Raw genomic sequence first — 10,185 nt, 5'->3', positions numbered from 1 at the left:
GCTTTCGGTACATTAGTTTAGATAGGTTTTACCAAATAAACTGGTAACTTAATGTTTACTGGTATTAATGTTCCAGGTCTTGAAATAGTTTTTTTTTTTTTAAGTTTTATCCATTATTTAGCATGTGTTAGAATTAAAAACCATTTATCATTGCAGCTAGTTTAAGCAACAAAGTGCTTTCACAAAAGTCCTCCAGCAGCAGGTCATTGTTGTTTATTGAGGGCAAAGCTCATTAAAAATTAAGCTTAAAAGTGATAGTATAGAGGCAGGGATATTTGTTTTCTTTTTTTAACTCTATAAATTATTTCCAATTGTAAAATTCTGGCACCTATATTCTCTATAATGAGACCCGACTGCTAACAGTTGCAACCAAGAATCAAGTGTGCTATGCTAACTGCAAATCTTCCCCGTTTTCTTGTCTGCCCAAGAGAAGAATTTTGTTTTTTTTTAATAGCTTTACAACTAAACTGTAAATTGTTTAAAGAAATAGACTCAGAGTTCTTTCTAGGTCCACATTCCCACAATTATTTTTCATTTACAACTTATTCTCAGCCTAGCTAGCACTGAGTTAACGTATGTCCCTTAAGGCAACAATTTTGTTATGCTGCTTCAGGTCAAAAGAAGGAGAAAAAAAAAGAGTAAGTTGTAATTAAGTGTGGGCTAACCAACCAGTTTCCAATTTATAGTCCAAGTTGAAGCAAAAGTGGGAAATCTTGACTTTTTATTTGATGAGACAATGTGGCTAACAATGAGATTATTATTCTGGTGTGAATAAACGTTCAAGTCAGTTTTCCTTTCCTGTTGTTATTTCATGGATAACAGCATGAAGACAAAAAAAGCAGAACTCTCACTGGTAATAAGCTAAATATACTGTATATCAGTTTATGAAACTGGTTTTGGTGGCCCCATCTTTTGTTAATGAACCAAAAGGCCTCCTTATGATGTTGGCAGGCTTCCTAAAAACCTCATCTTGTCCCTTTTACCCTTTAAGATGACTGCAGGAATAGCCAGATAAAGAGTAGAGCACTTCTCTGTGGTGGTTACAAGTAGAACTGTAAGTATCATTTGGGTTAAATATCCGTTTTGTTTTTATACAGCATTGCACATTGTATCTGTAACATAGGAATTATATCAAAAGCAAAATATTATGAGCAACAATAAATAATGTATTGGTTAAAACAAATGTGAGATGTTTGTTTTAAAAAGACAGGCCATGTTATAGCTACAGTTTGTGCTGTTGCATCACATAAGACAGCTGGACGAGAAATAAATGATTATTTTCAATGACTTTAAGCATGTCCAAAATGTCCCAGTGTCCTTTCTTGATGTACAAATATCTTCTTGGCGTCATTGCTTTTTTTTTTTTTCCAGCCGTGTTTTGTGGTTAATTTTAGAGACGGATGACAGGCGTTTACTAAAAATGACAAAGGACTGTTTAAGCATTTCACGTCTTTTATTTCTGCATTTCATTTCTTCAACAATTTAATTGCACCCAGATCTACAATAGTTTGAAAACGTGCACAAAAAACTTGAGTTTCTTCATCCTGCAAAGAATAATAAAAATAAAATCTGACCCAGGCAAAAAAGGATAGCAGGAAACTAGTGTTAATTCTATAATTCTCATTCTAGTTGATCATAATTTAATACCTCAGTATAATATACTTATAAAGACCAATAAGTCTTGTAGTTTTGCCCCTTGCATTCCCCAGCCCTGCAGTTAAAAAAAATATTTTCTCTATTTAAAACAAACATTTCAATGTTATATCATCATCATCATCATCATCATCACTATGGTCTTAGTAATTTCTGAGAAAAGAAAATATTTTCCTCTCATTCAGACCCCCTCCTAGTGCCCAAGGCCCACCCACCCTTATCAGAATCTAATACACAACGATGCTCAAAAGTCCTGATCGACAAATAAAACTGATGGAAAGACAGGAATGACACAAAACCATTACTGAGCAAGTTAGAGGTGAGACGTGACATAGCTTAAAATTATTCTTTGAACCCGCACTAAACAACAGATAAATTACCTTCTGACTGACACTTTCAGCTCCTCTATACCCACTATAAACCCGTTAAACCCACAATGCCTCATTCAGGAAGTACAGCTTCAAAAAGTAAATGGCAAATATCAATGAATTTTACTTTTACAAGAAAACTGTGTATTAAATAAAAATAAATAGGTATTTAAAAAGAAGGGAAAGAACAGTCCATCTAAAATGTTATTGTCTCTTTTTTTCTTCATTTTACATTTCTAAGAAAAATCTGACATAAAAAAAACATTATTTATGTCTTTTCAGATTTTTCTAAAACATTTTTTACCTACAGTATATCAAGAAGATCATACAGATATACAGCAAAATATGAGGAAAAAAACAACTGAAAAAAGTCTTTGAAAACTATATGCAAAGGGAATTTAAAAACATAATAAATAAATAAAATACCAATATCATGATGATGGTGTAATTACAACAGAGTAGGTATCTAACCAAAGCAGAAGAAAACTGAGTTTATAGTACTTGGTTTTTGCATTAAGTTCGATGAAGGACCTCTTGGTAAAAAGTAGGGGTGGGGTTTACATTAGGTGCTGATGAAGATCCTCCATGTCAGTTGGCTGCAAGTCCTGTCGCTTCAGAAGACAGTCTGAGCAGAAAAGAGAGGAACTTGAGATCTAATGTCTGATTAAAAACACCAAAAATTTGTGAAGAAGTATTAATAATATGCATAATCCATGGATTAAAGGTCAGAGACGTTAAAATTTAAAGTGGATGTACAAACTCATAGATGGTGGGAATTAAGAGTGGAAATGTTCAATTAATTTCTTTACCACAACAAAACAGATATATTTTCACACAGGAGGAATACTAAAAGTTGGTGATAATGAGGGTCCCACACGGTCTAACCGGCATATATATATTCTAGGAAAGCCTGGTAATAAGCCATGCTGTCCTGATGAATACATTTAGTATCCTTATATTTGCTTAAGCTTTTTCACCTGTGCCTTTTTTCCCACCTTTGTTGTGCACGGCGTTGTGTGAAAACACAAAGGTTCCAACTGAGGGATCTCGCCTAGATGTGTGCAGTATATAAGGATGCGAGGCTGAGCTTCCTGTTAGGTACGTTTGAATTACCGAAGAGTAACAGTGGCATGTTAATAAAGATGTCTGCTTTTTCCATGTAAGGCACCACTGATTCTCTTGTAAAAAGGCACTCAGGATATGATTATTGCTTCCTGAAGCCCACATAACAACACACAGGACAGATCTAGTAAATCTTATTTATACAAGAGAAATGATTACTTCCTTTCTCTGGCAATAGAAAAGTTTGTAAACTGTGGGACCAATCCTACCCAGAAAGATTTCAGAAAAGTGTTAAATATGTAACCATGGTTTCTTTGCACTTTGTTCTCTTTGGTAACCAGTACAATGTCTGTTTAGTACCAGTCAAGTAATGGCAGACTTTCATTAAGCTAATAATATATTTGCAGAAGTAACCCTCCTGTCTTTTAGTTTGCTACTATGAATGACAGCATATATGCTTATCTTCATTTTAATGTCCTTAAACTCAGATTAAGTAATAGGAATGACACGTCTGAAAAGAGCTGACTTAAAATACTGCTTTTATCCTGTCCAGCTGCTCTGCTGTGATGGACATGCTGCACCAGCTTCTTTCTTACCGGGCATTGATCAGGTACTCTGCCAGACCTGATGCTGGCGTGGAGCCAGTGTATGGTGACCTGTCTGTCAGTTGAGGCCCTCCACTGGGTTGGCAATCTTAATCTGAGCCCCCGGACATCTGACGGATCTCATTGATCTTAGCGCCCTGACGGCCATGATGCAGCCGATGAGCTGGATGAGGAGTAACACCATACAGATACGCTCAATGGGGGAAAATAACCAATAACAAAGAACATATTAATTGATAAAAAAGAATAATAATAATAAAAAAACAAAAGAAGAAAATTCAAAAACCAGACCGGAGGTAAAAATTGACTTACATCGTTTGGAATGGTCAGCTCATGAGAGCCAGTTTGTGCAGAGGCAATCCATCCCAGCTTAAAGGAATAAAAACAAACCTAATGAGAGTGAACATTATACACACACATAACAATCATATTCCTTGTTTTAGCATATCCACCTACCCTGGAAGCCCTGGTTGCTGTGTGCAAATAGGTGAAAGGGCTCTGCTGCATGGCCAGCTGTGTGAAGTTTGGTGAGCTATTAAAAAAAACAAAGAATGGACATAAAAAAACAGAAATACATTAGGTGGAGACAAAACATACTTAGCCTGAAATGTTATTCCCCTTTTGTAAGTGGGTAGCAGTGATAATGAGAAGAAACCATGAATGGAACATGGAATCAACGATTTAGCCTCAAACAATACAAAAAAAAATAATTTGAACTTTTAGTCTGTATTTTTTTAAAATGGATGTTTGTATCTAGAAGTGGCAGCAGAACAAAAAAAAGGGATGAAATAAGAGGGTGACATGGCTTCCCAGGACCGAAAGTTGCAAATATATTGAATCACTTACAGAGGGCCCTTCACTTACATCAGGCTGTGGAATGGCGTGCTGCCCTTGGGACAGCGTATGCCTGCAAGGAGAGAACAGCACTTAGGCGGAGTGGTAGTGGTGACACATTGTACTCCAATATCTATCAGTACCCTGTCCTTGTGTGTTACAAGTGCAAACTAAACCTGCAACATACAGCACACCAGCGACTGAAGAGTGAAAACACATGTATAACTAAACTCTCTTCTCCTAATCATCTCAAAGTATTTTCCTTCACACATGTGCCTTTGTTATTTACCTGACCACCTGCAAAGATGACGGGAGAGCCTGAGGGTTTGGGTCTGTACGGGATGGTCACTCCTTTTGGTGGAGACTAAAACAGAAACACCTGTTGATGACTTTTTAGGTAACACCAACTATCAAGAGATGCAGCAGCATAAGTAAATTACTAAAACTGTAAAAATGATCATTATAGTTAGGAACACAGTTTATACCTCAAGCATGACAACGCAGATCTGCTTGACACACTCGATGATGGACTGTGGGGTCCCTGCAACAGTAATGGCACGCTCTGTTGAGTTGGGCAGCATGTCCCCTGCTACTTGTACCTGAGCTCCTGCCGACTGAACACATAAATGAAACATCACATATGACACATCAGGGACCAAGACGGAGGTAAAAAAAGAATCTTCCAGATATGCAACTGACGGACCTCCTCGGATTTCTTGATCTTACAACCACCCTTGCCGATGAGTGAGCCACACTGACTGGCAGGCACGACGAGGCGCATGGGTGACTGGTGGTTTGCTGGTGGCCGTACTGTTAGACATTGAGGTGCTGATATCCTGGAGATAAAGCAGCACAGATATGAAAAAAAAGGGCATTTACATTGTTGTTTATATTCTGATAATGCAGCGAGCATCTCTTACTTCCTCCAGTTTCTCATGATCATGGAGAAGGCTTTAAAAATGGAGGTGGTGGGTCCTGCAAGGGTTATGATCCTCTCTGGACAGTTCCCCTCTGAGATGTTGATGCGAGCACCACTCTGCAGGAAAGAGGAACAACAAACATGAACTTGTCAAGTCTGTCCCCTGTGTTATCATATGATACATGAGTCCAACAGCACGTTTCTTCTTGTCTGCCTACATGTTGAAAAAGATCTTACCTCCTCTCTCATCTTTTTCACCGACTCTCCTTTCTGTAGAGAAACACAAATATGCATTATCTACAAAAAGCAGACAGGAATGGGCAGCATATAGCATCACCCTAGTAGTAGAAGCTACGCACCTTGCCAATGATGCTTCCAACTTCCTAGAGAAGGGATTAAAAAACAAACAAAAAATGGATTAACAAATAAATTATCTACACATACCCACATATTAAATAATCAGGTGCGAGAAAGCCAACAAGTTTTAAACCATGTTATATGAAAGGAAACTTGTAGTTGTCTTATTTACTTTAAGGACTCATGATAACATTAAAGTATATGTTTTAGAAAAAAAACCCAACAAAACACTATTTGTCTCAACAGAACAAAAACAGAGCCCTTCATGACATTGGAAGATCAATTCAAGAATCACGCCTGAATCCTTGCAGCCTCTTCTAGCAGGCCCACCTGTTTCCTCCCCTTCCCATGTGACAAGTGGGACAGGGCAGCTGGGCTTCACACTCCCACTGTACACAACAGATTAACTACCCAGGGTGAGACAAAATTCTGCAGCCTTCTGTTCCTGGTGTGACGGGATGCTGAGAGAGCCTTACAGTTCTGTGGTGAGCCTCCACCTCAGTGTTACTCTGCAAAACTGCTCTCCCAAAGGTGCAAAAATAGAATTACTGATAGAGGAACAGTTGGTTCCGCAGTCAGGAGGTGGACAGGGGGTTTTATTTTTTTAACTAGACTTTGGTGCTTTCAAAATATTTAGTTTATTTAAAGGTTTTTAGTATATCCATGTTCTGTACAAATGTGCTTCCCCATGATTTTAATCTAAAGTCATGCTATCAAATTCAATAAAATATATAAATAGCAAAACCTATAACAGCTATGCAAAAGGTGGGGTTAACAATACTCCCTGTTGTTCAAATATCCTGCAACAAAGTCCAATTGTTTCACTCTTAAATAAACAAAGCTTAGAAAGTCTTTAAAAAGTCTTAGTTGTAATAGTTTCATTAAAACTACAATCAAATACATTTTGTTATAGTCAAAATCTTTTAAGGGTTTGGTTTGAGACTGGAAAAGCACTGGAAGTAGATTGAATGTAGAACTGAAACCCAGCACGCAGCCACTCACCTTCCCATGCATGAGAAGCCTGATGGTTAAGGTGACATTAAGTCCTCCTTCAACTAGGCTCGAGTCCATTGCTGTCACACACTACACTGGCCCACGGAGTGAGCTTTTGGTTAGTGGCCGAGTGTCTGCAAGAGAAAAAAATTAAGAAGCAGATGTAGTTGCTGGGAACAGTGAGGGGTTTTCAGATTGAAGCCATGTTTACTAAAAAGCTGCTGCCAGAGCAGATCAATGAAGTGATATAGGCAGTCAACATTTTGTAAAGAATAGCTTGCTCTGCAATTAAACAACGTTAGCTTGCCACTTCGAAAGAATGAGACGTTTCAGTTCGGTAATTCACATTAGACTGGCCCGAGTCCACTTATTCACGTTGGCACAATGACCCACTGTCTCCCTGAGGAACATGGCTATTTCCACGGCACTGAGTAGCTGCGGCGACATGACTTCTTGCTTTTGCTTTATGATTCAGATGCAAGTTACTTAAAACACTTCAACATGTAATGGTACCTTACGGTCAATAACGCATTGATAGTAAAAATAAAACAAAACAACAGGGATAGGGATACAAGGTAAACATCCCACATCCCATTTTGCGAATGAGCATCACAGCTAGTCATGCAACCATGATATGGGAGCTGAGTTAGCTCAGATACCGCTCCTTTCTACCTTAACTTTAATAAACAATTGCTACTGGCTTCAGAAGTAAGTTAAATGATTTAATAAACTGCATTATTTAATTTATAATGATGCTGTTAAATCGCAGCGGCAAGCAACTAACTGTGGGGCAGCCATCCAGTTAAATCCTGCACAGTAATTTTCCATTCAGCACCCTAGCATTAGCATTAGCATTTCCGATCCTGGAAATAGTCGCATCCCAAGGCCTATAGCTCGCAATGAGTTTTCTCCGTCCTTCAATCTGTAAGGAAAAAAATGTAGACACATAACCGGAGTTCTGGAAATCTTACCCGAACCGTCCCTTGACGTGTGTTCAGGGGGGTGGTTAGGGTGGCAAGGTAGAAGGGGAGAGGTTCGGGAGGGAGTTTTGAAAGGATCCGGGAAGAGGGAAAGACAACCGCTGATCGATCGGACTCCACTCTTCTCTTCTGCTTAGCACAAAAAGACAAAAAAACACTTCACCTTCGACCCCCGTCACGAGCCCTGCCATCCGTTGGGTCACACATCACGCCAACCAGGGGGGATCCAGCCTCTACATCTACGGATAGTTTGTAGTAAAAACAACGTCGCTACGGAGTTTTATTGATGGGTATCGTGCTGGGTTTTATGTTGGCTGATTCTGTTTTCCAGCTGCTATTTATAAAATCCAAATGGACTAATGGAATAAAAATCAAACCACTATTACGTGTTAAACAGACAGTGCCTCATGTAAACAACCACAGCAAAAATAAATAAATAAAATAAAATGTTAAATACGGATTGGATTCACTCCCCACGACAAACGAGAAGTAAAGGCAGTAAATGAATACGTTATAAAGCTCAAATAGCAGTTACATCACTGTGCTACTATTACTACTACCACTACTATTACTACTAATAATATAAAACTAAAATGGTCTGCAGGGTAATTATGGTTTACATTTGTGGTGCTACAACTCTATAGTATTTATTTACTTTTTCTGGATCAATGTAGTTTATTTTGTTGCTTGAAGAGACATTTTCTACCTCAATATAAGACACAAATTAGTTCACAGACTGTGTATCGTAAATGGTAATGTAACTTAAAAAGGCTTCAGTGGATTGTATGCTTTCCCATAAGCTTAATATCATCCCCATTGGCAGGTTGTGCTTAAATCCAACAGATGGCACAATAACACCGTGATAGTTTATATCTACAATACTGCCTGAAATCTGGTATTCCTCTCTTGGATTTTTTCAAATGAACGTAAATCAAGAGCTTAAGGTTTATTCTGACATCTATTGACCCAACAGTACCTTCAGAAAATGAATGGCACATAAGTTTAGTAGCGTGTAAGAGGCCTTAACTCATTTAAAAAAATTAAAATTGAGGCCTGTAAAGTTTTTCAGTGGTAGGGTGTTTTTCCCCCCAAAATAAGTCAGACTAATTTACATATTCAGTGCAGAAGTAGGAAGTGTGTATTAGTTACAGAGCAGGAACAAATTTAAACATATGGAGAATAATTCAGATACTGTAATAAGCACAGGCGACTTGTAAATCCTCCTGTAACATGTTTGAAGATAAAAAGACAGTAGAGCCATAATTTATATACCACAAAACTGTGGATTTACTCTGATAAAATTACACACAATTCATTCTCTGGGCACATATGCTTTTACAAAGATATATGACCTGATGACCTTAGTTTCTGCAAGGTTATTGTTTTCTCCCTTTATCACATGATTGATGAAATAAATGAGGAATTCAATTACGCTGCACAGTTGTATGTTTAAAAGAAGCTATGGTGGTTTACAATTTAAGAAGTGACAGCAGAGAGAATGGATAAAATGGAACAGTAAAGCCCCAAAACCATTTCTTCATGGTCTGGTTGACAGTGTATTCTGCCTGAACACATGCAGCACATGTTCATTAATCTGGTGCACATCAGAGCACCCACAATACAATTAGCTGATGACCAGAATAGCCTGCTATTGTCTGTAACTAATTTTCTATAGTCCTCTGAATGGTTCATCTGTCATAATCCAGTTCTGTGACAGAACTGATGTCCATACACAGCGTGGTTTACACACTGGAGTATGACTCATGAATCCTGTCTGGCTTCAGTTTCATGGATTCAGAATCACTCTGCTTTCGATAGACTGCCGTCCACACTGGTAGAAAATGGAGCCCAGCTATTCTGAAAGCAGGTTTGTTTCAGCACTTCCTGTTTGTTTGTTTTTTAATCTCTTCCCTCAAACATGAATCCAACAGTAGATGTTAAGCTGACTTTACAAGACCACCTGCAGTGCTGCCTGCATGCTGCCAGGTTTACGAGGCTGTTGGTGTTTCAAAATAAGAACAATAGCTGGACCAATTTAGCCCAAGAGATCATCGCTGTGGTTACTGGTTATAACATTTTTCTACCTCTGCATGACTCCTCAGTGGTGCTGATTTGAGGCTTTTCTGTAGGGAAAGGACAATAAATGGAAATAATATAAAGTTAAAACAAATGGCCTACTTTTTTTGTCATAAAATATATATTTAATTATTATAAAAAATACTTTTTTCCTTTTATCTGAAGCACAATCTTTGAGAGCTGGATGATACAGAGGAGGTGCAAGCTCTCTATAGCTTTTCCAGTCAGAAAATGGACTCTGTGGCCTTTAATATTTGGTTTTCTCTGTCAAGTAACTAGTTACATAATCACCTGCTGGATTTCATCTAAATATCTTTCCCACAATTTTTATTCTTTTA

At 38.0% G+C, this 10,185-nt stretch overlaps 1 pseudogene; it reads right to left on the bottom strand.

Annotated features, from left to right (window-relative positions):
- Nucleotides 1-1,434: 1,434 nt before the first annotated feature.
- LOC121651736 lies at nt 1,435-7,994 on the bottom strand (annotated as a pseudogene).
- Between the last annotated feature and the right edge of the window lie 2,191 nt (nt 7,995-10,185).

The sequence above is a fragment of the Melanotaenia boesemani genome, chromosome 13 (genome assembly GCF_017639745.1).
Source record: "Melanotaenia boesemani isolate fMelBoe1 chromosome 13, fMelBoe1.pri, whole genome shotgun sequence".
NCBI classification, from domain to species: Eukaryota; Metazoa; Chordata; class Actinopteri; order Atheriniformes; family Melanotaeniidae; genus Melanotaenia; species Melanotaenia boesemani.
The sequence above is the reverse complement of the archived record's forward strand: the minus strand, read 5'-3'. Positions and strand labels throughout refer to the sequence as shown.